The 11,892-nt window shown below is 36.6% G+C and overlaps 1 non-coding gene across 1 annotated transcript; it reads left to right on the top strand.

Moving 5' to 3' along the window:
• Positions 1-8,941: 8,941 nt before the first annotated feature.
• Positions 8,942-9,048, top strand: LOC121226492 (small nucleolar RNA R71). The gene has a single exon (XR_005924285.1). It is a non-coding gene; the product is annotated as a small nucleolar RNA R71 (small nucleolar RNA).
• Positions 9,049-11,892: the final 2,844 nt, after the last annotated feature.

Below are 11,892 nucleotides of genomic sequence, written 5' to 3' on the forward strand. Positions count from 1 at the left end.
CGGGATAAGCAGTTATATGCTAAGTTCAGTAAGTGTGAGTTCTGGTTAAGAGAGGTTAGCTTCTTGGGTCATGTGGTATCCGCATCGGGTATTCGAGTTGACCCGAGCAAAATTTCAGCCATACTTAACTGGAAGCCTCCAAGAAATATTACCGAAGTTCGGAGCTTCCTGGGGCTCGCCGGTTATTACCGACGATTTGTAAAAGGTTTCTCGATGATAGCCACACCAATGACGAAGCTACTTCAAAAGGATGTTAAGTTCGAATGGACGGAGAAATGTCAGAAAATTTTCGATCAACTGAAAACTTATTTGACTGAAGCTCCAATTTTAGTGCAACCCGAATCAGGCAAAGAGTTTGTCCTTTATAGTGACGCATCCCTACTTGGGTTGGGTTGCGTATTGATGGAAGAAGGTCGAGTTGTGGCCTATGCGTCGAGAAAATTGAAGCCACACGAGAGAAATTATCCGACCCATGATCTCGAACTAGCCGCCATCGTATTTGCTTTGAAAATATGGCGACATTATTTGTTTGGTGAGAAGTGCCATGTATTTTCGGATCACAAAAGTCTCAAATATTTGATGACCCAGCGAGACTTGAATCTGCGACAAAGGCGTTGGCTTGAGTTGTTGAAAGATTATGAGCTTGTCATTAATTATCACCCGGGAAAGGCTAATGTGGTTGCGGACGCCTTAAGCCGAAAATCACTGTTTGCTTTGCGAGCGATGAATGTACACTTGTCTGTTCTACCCGACAATGTGTTAGTAGCTGAATTAAAAGCCAAACCATTATTGATTCATCAAATTCGTAAAGCTCAGAAAGTCGATGATGAATTGGTTGCAAAACGGGCTGAGCGTGTTTCGAACAAGGAATCGGAGTTTCAAATTGATCATGATGATTGTTTGAGGTTCAGAAGTCGTTTCTGCGTTCCAAGGAATTCGGAACTCATTTCGATGATTCTGAACGAAGCCCATTGTAGCCGAATGTCAATTCACCTGGGGAGTACGAAAATGTACAACGATTTGAAACGTCGGTTTTGGTGGCATGGTATGAAACGAGACATCTCCGACTTTGTTTCGAGATGTTTAATATGTCAACAAGTGAAAGCGGAACATCAAGTGCCTTCAGGATTACTTCAGCCGATCATGATACCCGAGTGGAAATGGGATCGAGTCACAATGGACTTTGTGTTCGGACTGCCATTGTCAGCAAGTAAGAAGGATGCGATTTGGGTTGTTGTTGATAGACTGACTAAGTCGGCTCACTTTATCCCTGTGCGTACGGATTTTTCATTGGATAAACTAGCTGAATTGTACGTTTCTCAGATTGTGAGATTACACGGGGTACCGATTTCTGTTGTGTCGGATAGAGATCCGAGATTCACCTCGCGATTTTGGAAGAAATTGCAAGAAGCTTTGGGTACCAAGCAGCATTTTAGCACCGCTTTTCATCCACAAACCGATGGTCAATCCGAGCGGGTAATTCAGATACTTGAGGATATGTTGAGATGTTGCATCCTTGAGTTTAATGGTTCATGGGAACGGTATTTACCATTGATTGAATTCGCTTACAACAATAGTTTTCAATCAAGTATTAAGATGGCACCTTACGAGGCTTTGTACGGGAGTAAATGCCGTACACCATTGTTTTGGACCGAGCTTGGTGAAAGTAAAATTTTCGGAGTGGATTTGATTAAAGATGCTGAACAGAAAGTAAAAGTAATCCGTGAAAGTCTAAAGATAGCCTCAGATCGCGAGAAGTCGTACGCGGATCTGAAACGAAAAGACATTGAGTATCAGGTGGGAGATAAGGTGTTTCTTAAAGTTTCACCTTGGAAAAAGATACTCAGATTTGGGCGTAAGGGCAAATTGAGTCCGAGGTTCATCGAGCCATACGAAATATCCGAACGAGTCGGTCCAGTTGCGTATCGATTGATTTTGCCCCCTGAACTTGAAAAGATTCATGACGTCTTTCATGTTTCGATGCTTCGACGCTATAGATCTGATCCATCGCACATAATTAGCCCATCAGAGGTTGAAATTCAAGCCGATATGAGTTATGAAGAAGAACCGATGCGTATCCTAGCTCGTGAAGTGAAAAAGTTGCGAAACAAAAGGGTTCCGTTAGTAAAGGTGTTATGGCTCAAACACGGGATCGAGAAAGCTACTTGGGAAACTGAGAGCTCGATGAAAGAACGATACCCAAACCTATTTACCGGTAAGATTTTCGGGGACGAAAATTTCTTAAGTGGGGGAGAGTTGTGACAGCCCTAAAGTGACCCTAGTCGGAAAGCGGTCTCGGGACCGCTAGACCGAGTCACCAAATTATTTGAATGTGATAATTATTGCCTAAAGTATGTGAATATAAATGTGTGAAAGTTTTAAGCTTCGATTTAGTTAATTGCATGTGAATTTAGTTGATAGGACTTATGTGAGAAAATTTAGAAATGTGCTAGGCAAATGCAAGTGGCCTAATAGTGCATGTAATCAAAGGGGTGGGCTTGCATGTCAATTTCCCCCCATTTAAGTACTAGTGGCCGGCCATGACAAGGGATGATGGGCAAAACATGTCATGAAACATGTTGTGTTAATGGAAAAATAAAATAAGAAGCATGGGCAATAAACTAATAAGAAATGGAAGGAAGAAAACAAAAAAAAAGAAAAGAATGTGTGTGAGTGTTCCCCCCCCATTGCCGTGAGTGAAGAAAAGAAAAAAAGAAAATTTGTTCATCCTTTTTCATTTCTTTTGGCCTAAAATTCTAAGGAAGAAGGAAGGAGTTCTTGCTTCATGTTTGGTTTGGAAGAGGATTAGGAGGAGGTTTGGCCATACTTGTATCTAGATTAAGGTATGTTTGAGGTTGTGCCATGAGATTCATGCATGTTTTTAGTTGCTAGCTTGAGTTCTAATTAGCCCATGGTTCAAATCTTTGCTATGTCATGGGGATGATATCCGGCCTAGGTGGATTTTGTGTTAATGCCATTGCATGCTAAATATGAAGCTTGTTAATGATACATGTGATGGTGGATTGATGACTCTTGGATTTTCTTTTTAGCATTTTTGAGTGAGACATTAAGTTCTTTGTTTAACCATGACCAAAATTGAAATGGTATGGTGTTGTGATGTATTCGGCCATGGTATATCCATAAGTATGATTTATGCTTATTGTATGGTAGGTAAGATTTGTGTTTTGGATTTATGTTCATGTTTAGTTATAGTCAACTTTGAGATTCGGCTCTTGCACATATATATATATATGTTTGCACATGACGTATTGGTATGACATATACAATATCTCAAGGTATATATTTACATATGATGGTGTTTCGCTTATGGAGTACATGATGGATGCGTATTGAGTTATAATATGTAATGCATTAGTTAGTAAAAGGTATGCCATTTGTGTGTGGTATTGAGTATATAATTGGCCTCAACATAGACATGCATAATCGGCCACATGAATGAGTACATAGGTTGATGTGTTGTTCGGCCATAGGTAAGCATATTGAAGGCTTTATCTTGACTTAGAAAATTCGGCTAAGGAGAGTTTTAACTAATGTGTTGAATTTGATTCATGATTCCGTACATATGTGACTTTAATGTCTAATGAATATATGTGGGCCAAGTACCTTGAGTTCCTCTTTTCGATGCTCAAATGATTAAATCAATTTATTTGTTAAATTAAGCTCAAGAGCAAAGGGGAACTAAATTCGATAAAGGGAAGGAAAAAGTGGTCGAATAGCCATGGCAACTTATCGACTCCCGTGTTGGGGAAAAATTTTGCCCTATTTTCACACAGCTGTATCGCACGGTCGTGTTTCCTTCCGTGGTATGGGAACGGCCTAAGGCACGCCCGTTTGCCTGGCCGTGTGGTTCTGGAAAACCTGTGTTCAGTGATTTAGTTAGTGAATTAAATGTTATAAACTAAAATTTAAAGAAGTGAACACCGTTAGTGCTCGAGTTGCCTCCCGAAAAGCGCTTATTTATAGTCTAAGCTTGACTTACCTCTCTATTTCGTGGTCATGGTGGTGCGAGGAGTTTACACTCCTCATCCCTGCTATCAATTTTATCAAAATAAGGTTTTAGATGAGTACTATTTACCTTGAACATACCGAATTTAGGATGAATTACCTCGACTGTCTCGTATGGGAAAATGCTAAGTACCGTAAGAGGGATTTCTCCATTAGGTTCAGAGGTGGCAATCAGAGGGTCTGCTGCAACTAATAGTACTTTGTCTCCAACCTTAAGTTGATTTGGTGAAATATTGATCTCGTCGTGGCGTGATTTTGGTTTATTGTGTGATCTCGGTTTTTGTGTCTGCCATTCATCTAGTTCCTTGACCTGTAGCCTTTGTTCTTCATAGATGGGTCCTTTTTCGGTACTCGAACATGGCTCAGGTGTGTTCTTTGAACGTGTTTCCTACAAATAAGGTTTCACCACATGATCAGTATTAGTAGTACAATTTATACAATCAACCTTGATATTCGATGTGTTACTTGAATTACGAGCTTGAAGAGTGATTGTTTCCTCCTCCACACGAAGTGTGAGTTCACCTGTACCAACATCAATTATAGTTCTAGCAGTTGCTAAAAAGGGCCTTCCTAAAATTAAGGGCACGTCACTATCCTTTTCTATGTCTACAACAACAAAATCAACTGGGAATATGAATTTGTCAATTTTAACAAGCACACTTCAATAATACCCCTAAGAAATCTGATTGTTTTGTCAGCTAACTAGATGCTCATCCTAGTTTGTTTAGGTTTCCCAAGACCTAGTTGCTTAAACATTTTATAAGGCATGACATTGATACTAGCCCCTAAATCAGCCAAAGCATTATTAACATCTAAACTACCAATTTAATTTGTTGACCAGCTTATTCTATAGTATGGCTGAGCAAACTGCATTTAACTCCACATGTGACGCCTCATCCAACTTCCTCTTATTTGTTAAAAGCTCCTTTAAGAATTTGACTGTGTTTGGCATCTGCGAAAGAGCTTCAATAAATGGTAAGTTAATATGTAATTTTTTTAATAATTTAAAGAATTTACCAAATTGTTCGTCTGTGCGGTCTTTCCTTGCCACGTTGGGGTATGATACACGAGGTTTGTACTCTTTATTTACTGATGTTTGTTCACTGTGGCCTACCTCACCTTTGCTTTTACTTACCACAATCCCTTACCTCAGTTCTGGTTCAAGTTCGACTAACCCTTCCTCATCTTGAATGGTAATTGTATTGAGCTGTTCCCTTGGGTTAGATTCAGTGTTACTCGGTAGGCTACCTTGTGGTCATTCAGAAATCAATTTGGCGAGTTGGCCTATCTGAGTTTCAAGCCCTTGGATCGACGCTTGTTGATTCTTAAGTGTTGTTTCAGTATTCTGAAAGCAAGTTTTCGACACCGAGATAAACTTTGTTACCATCTCCTCAAGGTTTGGCTTTTTTCCTGTTGATAAGGTGGTTGTTGAGAACCCGGAGGATGTTGTGGCCTTTGATTTCCTTGACCGCCCCACGAGAAATTGGGATGGTTCCTCCAACCTGCATTATAAGTATTACTATATGGGTTATTTTGAGGTCTAGAGTTATTGTTACCCATATATTGGACTTGTTCCTCCTCGATGCTAGGGTTGAAGGGTTGATATTCTGTGTATGCTCCTCCTCCATTTGAATCACACCTTATCATTGGATGTGCCTGAGTAGAACCACACAAACCGTCAATCTTTTTATTTAAGAGTTCTACCTAGTTAGATAGCATAGTAACTGCATCGAGGTTGAAATGTAACACCCCTTACCCGTATCCAAGGCCGGAACAGAGTACGAGGCATTACTAGACTTAACAATACACATAGACAAAAACCGGGCCATAAAATTTCATTTAATTCAAAACTTTTCGAGCACATGCATAACAAACAAAGCTAACTATATCATCACATCAAACATAAGACATGGCACGATTAATTAAACTTATAAACCATAATGGATAAAGACCACATCTCATGATTTTATACGATAACTCAATGCAGACTGATACGTATGGTCAAAATCATAATAAAAATACATATCACAAACCAACTTCCTATACATGCCACTCACTTGATATTTCTAATATTTGAATTAATTTTCCCAAAAATGATAGTTTGATAGTGTAATTTTGCCTTCGACGATCTCCAACCCCGAGCCGACCTGCCAATACTAAAGAAATGGAGAGGATGGGTAAGCTTTACACTTAGTAAGTTCATATGAAAATAATAAGCAATTACTACCACGCTTTTTAAGACAAAACACTATAATTGTACAATTACACATGTTCAGGTTAAGCTATGTTATCGAGTTACAGTTACTAAATCATTCATATCTGAAGGTACAAAACTCCAAATTTAATTCATTAATTTTACCTAAAACCAGATTCATATATCTTTCTCCTATAAAATTTCCAGTATTTTTGGTCAGGCCAATTAGTACAGTTTATTAGTTAAAGTCTCCCCTGTTTCAGAGTATGACTACTCTAACCTCTGTTCACTATGAACCAAATTTCTCCCTGTACAGAATTCCAACGACCATTCCGTTTATTTTACTTAAAAATAGACTCAATACAAAATCCATGCATGTAAGGTATGACTCTTAATAATATTTTTACAATTTATGGTGAATTTCTAAAGTTAGAACAGGGTATCCCAAAATCATTCAAACCCTGTTTCACAAGAATTCAAATTTCACACAATATAGAATTCTTTTGCTTCCCTTGTTTCTTTCATGTGAAAATAGACTCATTAAGATTTATTTTCATATATCATTTACATTTTTATTCAACTTCCACAATTTTTAGTGGATTTTCAAAATCACGCAACTGCTGCTTTTTACTACTAAAATTCATTCTTATATAATTCCACTTAATCCATTTTATCTTATCGAAGTTCACCCAACTATCGAGCACATTGTTCATAATTTTCATAAACATATACCTGCACTTATTCATCATATAATCATGTTCACATGTATTTTTACATAATCGATTTTCCTGTTGAACTCTTGGAATAATAACTGATACTCAATTGCCTGCACATATTTTCACACTTGTAGCCAAAGCTATCTGGTACGCATAGTAGCCTGCACATAGTACTACACATGCAACCAATTATCTGGTACACATAGTAGCCTTCACTTAGTACTACACACGTGACCTAACCATCTGATACACGTAGTAGCCTGCACTTAGTACTACACACGTGATCGAAGTTATCGGGTACGCATAGTAGCCTGCACTTAGTACTACACATGCGACCTCACAATAGATCATTCGTATCGTTTTTATTCCGAAGGCTCAACTGGGAAATTTCTCACTTTCCAACATGTTACATATTTATTCATAGTCTTTTTTCAATTTTCAATTTACAACAAATAGTCAATCTATAGGTAGCCTCATTTCATATGATAACATAATATAATAAAATAAAAAGAATCGATAAATTATTTACGTACAAACTTGTCAAAATCTCATCAGGTACAACCGTGCAGCAATTCATACAGCCCAGGTAATAGTAATTTAACACTCAATTCACGTAGCAATAATTTTCCATTCAATTTCACATAATACAACTAGCATTACATATATTTTTTTTCATATCATACATACCATCCATCAACTTCTCTTAAACATATTAAGTCATACAATTTATGCCATATCAATAGAGAATTACAATTCATGCATGGTATTGCATTATTATTAACACACGAACTTACCTCGATCCAGAAATAGCAATTTACCATTTTAGTCCATAACCTTGTATTTTCCCGATTTAAGCCTGAATCTCGATTTCCTTCATCTATAATATCACATTTAGCCTAATAATTAGCCACACTATTCATACGGGTCCAAAAATCATATTTTTACAAATTTTCATTTTGACCCCTAAACTTTTGCATATTTGCACTTTTTCCCCAAGGATCAGAAATTAAACTTCATCCTATTTTCTTATGTTTTATGACATGCTGATCATTTTTCCCTTCTATGGCAACATCAAATTCTCACTCTAACATGTACTTATGACTATTAGGTATTTTTACCGATTAAGCCCTTTTACTCGTTTTCACTTAAAACCGAGTAGCACAAGTTGTCTAACATAATTTAAAACCTCATATTCTATCATAAAACACCAAAATACACAAATTTCACATATGGTTATTTTTCCAATTATGAACCCTAGGTTGAATTATTACTAGCATAAGCTAAATCAAGTTACCGGGACTCCAAAAACGTAAAAATCATTAAAAACGAGGCTAGAACGGACTTACAATCGAGCTTGGAAGCTTGGAAACCCTATCCATGGAGTCTCCCTTGCTATACACGTCCATGGTGAAGAAGATGAACAAAATTGGCTTTTAATTTTGTATTTTAATTCATTTTACCCCTAAATGACCAAAATGCCCTTTTTACTAAACTTTCCAAAAATTCCATCCATGTCCAATTTTTGTCCATAAACTTAGAAATTGGTCAAATTACTATTTAAGACCTCCTAATTAATATTTCAAAGCAGTTCCATACTAGAAACTTCTAGAATGCAAGTTTTGCAACTTATTCAATTTAGTCCCTAACTTCAAATTAAGCACTTTATGCATAGAATTTCTTCACGAAATTTTCACACAATCATGCAATCATATCGTAGACCTCAAAATAATCATAAAATAATTATTTCTATCTCGGATTTGTTGTCAAGGAACCACTATTCTGATTAGGCCCTAATTTGGGATATTACATGAAAACGCCGGCTGCTTTCGTCGGCTTTGTCCTCATAACTTGCCACCGATAATTATTCAGTGACATCTCCTCTATAAATTCATAAGCCTCTTCAGGTGTCTTATTATTGATAGTCCCACCAGCAGCTGCGTCAATCATCTGTCTAGTCGAAGGATTCAGGCCATTGTGAAATGTTTGAACCTGTAACCATAAGGGCAGCCCATGGTGAGGGCACCTTCTCAAGAGGTCCTTGTATCTCTCCAATGCTTCATAGAGTGTTTCTAGATCCATCTACACAAAAGAAGAGATGTCATTCCTTAATTTGGCCGTTTTAGCCAGCGAAAAATATTTAAGAAAAACTTTTTGGCCATGTGTTCCTAAGTAGTGATTGACCCTCGTTGTAACGAGTTCAACCACTATTTAGCTTTGTTCCGCAATGAAAAGGGAAACAACTGAAGGCCAATGGCATCATCAGAAACACCATTGATTTTAAAAGTGTCACAAAACTCCAGAAATTTCACCAAGTGATTGTTTGGATCCTCATCTTGCAAACCATCGAACTAAACAAACTGTTGCATCATTTGAATTGTGCTATGTTTCAGTTCAAAATTGTTTGTAGCAATAGCAGGTCTAACTATACTTGACTCAGTTCCTGTTAAATTAGGTTTAGCATAATCATACATATTGCATGGAGTAGGATTCTGATTTACTGGATCAGCAACAATCGCAGGAGGTAGCGAATTTTCCTGATTTTCAGCCATCTCCTCGATTATGGTGTGAATGTCGTCTTCTTGCTCTTCCTCTGTGTATCTTAGGCTTCGCCTTATTTCTCTTCGATTTTTGCGAGCTGTGCGATTGATCTCACTGTCAAAAAGTAATGGTCCCGACTGTTTTCTTCTAGTCATACACTATAAAAACCTGCCAGAAGCGAATAAACGAAAAATTAGAAAAGAAAATAAAAATTTAAATTGCAATAAAAGTAAAATGGCTAAAGTAATAAAACTCGAGTGTTCTTAATATCTTAGTTCCCCAGCAATGGCGCCAAAAACATGATCTTGTGATGTGATACGTGCAATAAGTTTTATAATTTATGAATGTCCGTTCTTAAAAGCTAACTATTATCACGACAAAGGCAAGCGCACCTATCGAACAGTAGTATAGCTTATGGCAAGACGGATGTCGAACGCAAAGGAACTAAAAGTATTAGTATTAACTTTCTTTTACTATCTAGCCTAAAAATGAAGGGGTATGTTTTATATAAACTACTTTGTAACACCCCTCACCCGTATCCAACATCGGGACAGGGTTCGAGGAATTAACGGACTTAAACATTTACAACAACACATAACATATTACAACCATGCATGGCAAGCAAGCATATGCACATCACCAATATTAGACATAACATGAATAGCTAGATTTATAAGTCAGAATCATTAGCTCACTAAAGACCAATATATTTGGCCAAATTATAATAACACATGTTATAAAAACTAGGTCCCTATACATGCCACTCACTTGATAATACTAGCATATGTGTTTATACTGCCAAGGTGTTGGCTTGATAATGTGATGTTGCCTCCGACGATCTCCAACCCTGAGTTAACCTGACAACACTAAAAGAAATAGAAAGGAGGGGGTAAGCTTTATGCTTAGTAAGCTCGCATGAAATAATAAGCAATTTACTAACATGCTTTCCATAATAAAACTAACCCAATTGTACATTTACACAAGTTCTGGTTAAGCTACTTCCTTGAGTCACAGTCACTAAATCATTTATGTCTAGAGTTATGAAACTTCAAATTAATATCCATAAATTTTCCCAGAAACTAGACTCATATATTTTTCTACTATAAAATTTGTAGAATTTTTGGTCCAGCCAATAAGTACAGTTTATTATTCAAAATCGACCCTATTTTTCTATTAGACAACTTCAACCTTTCTTCACTAAAATTTATTTATATCATAGTAAAAGACTCAGATAATGTTCATGTATCTTTCTCCTGAAAGTAGACTCATTAAGAATTCTAAGCATATAAATTATAATCCATAATTATTTTTCTACAATTTTCACAATTTTTTCAAGTCAGAACAGAGGATCTCAAATTCATTCTGACATTGTCTCACAAAAATTATAATATCACACAATATATAGCTCTTTTGCTCACTCTGTTGCTTTTATATTAAAATAGACTCATTAATATTTAATTTCATAATTTATTTGAAATTTAATTCAACTTACACAATTTTTGGTGAATTTTCAAAGTCACACAACTGCTGCTGTCCAACACTATTTTACTACTAAAATTCACTCTTACATAATTTCACTTAATCTATTTTGTCTTATCAAGTTCACTCAAATATCGAGCATATTGCTCAAAATTTTCTTAAACATATACCTGCACTTATTCATCATATAATCATGTTCACATATATTTTTATTTAATTGATTTTCCCGTTGAACTCTTCGAATAATAATTGATACGCAGTTTCCTGCATGTATTTTCACACTTGTAGCCAAAGCTATCTGGTACGCATAGTAGCTTGCACTTAGTACTACACATGCGACCAATTATCTAGTATACGTAGTAGCCTGCACTTAGTACTACACACGTGACCTAACCATCTGATACACGTAGTAGCCTGCACTTAGCCTGCACTTAGTACTACACACGTGATCGAAGTTATCGGTACGCAAAGTAGCCTGCACTTAGTACTACACACGTGACCTCACAATAGATCATTCGTATCGTTTCTATTCCAAAGGCTTAATTGGGAAATTCCTCACATTCCAACTTGTTACAATTTATTCAGTCCTTTTTCAATTTGCAATTTACAACAAATAATCATTCTATAGGCAGCGACATTTCATATGATAACAAAATATAATAAAATAAAAAGAATCGATAAATTATTTGTGACAGCCCTAATGTGACCCTAGTCGGAAAGTGGTTTCGGGACCATAAAACCGAGTCATAAAAATAATTAACCGACATATTTGATGCTTATTATATGTATATATGCATGTGTGAAAATTTCGTGTTTGAATTTTGTTAATTGTAAGTGAATTTTATTAAATAGGACTTGTGTGAGAAATTTAGAATGTGCTAGGCAATGTTAAAGTGGCCTATTGATGCATGATAGAAAATGCTTGTACTTGCATGTCAA

This window comes from Gossypium hirsutum, unplaced genomic scaffold (genome assembly GCF_007990345.1).
Source record: "Gossypium hirsutum isolate 1008001.06 unplaced genomic scaffold, Gossypium_hirsutum_v2.1 scaffold_216, whole genome shotgun sequence".
NCBI classification, from domain to species: Eukaryota; Viridiplantae; Streptophyta; class Magnoliopsida; order Malvales; family Malvaceae; genus Gossypium; species Gossypium hirsutum.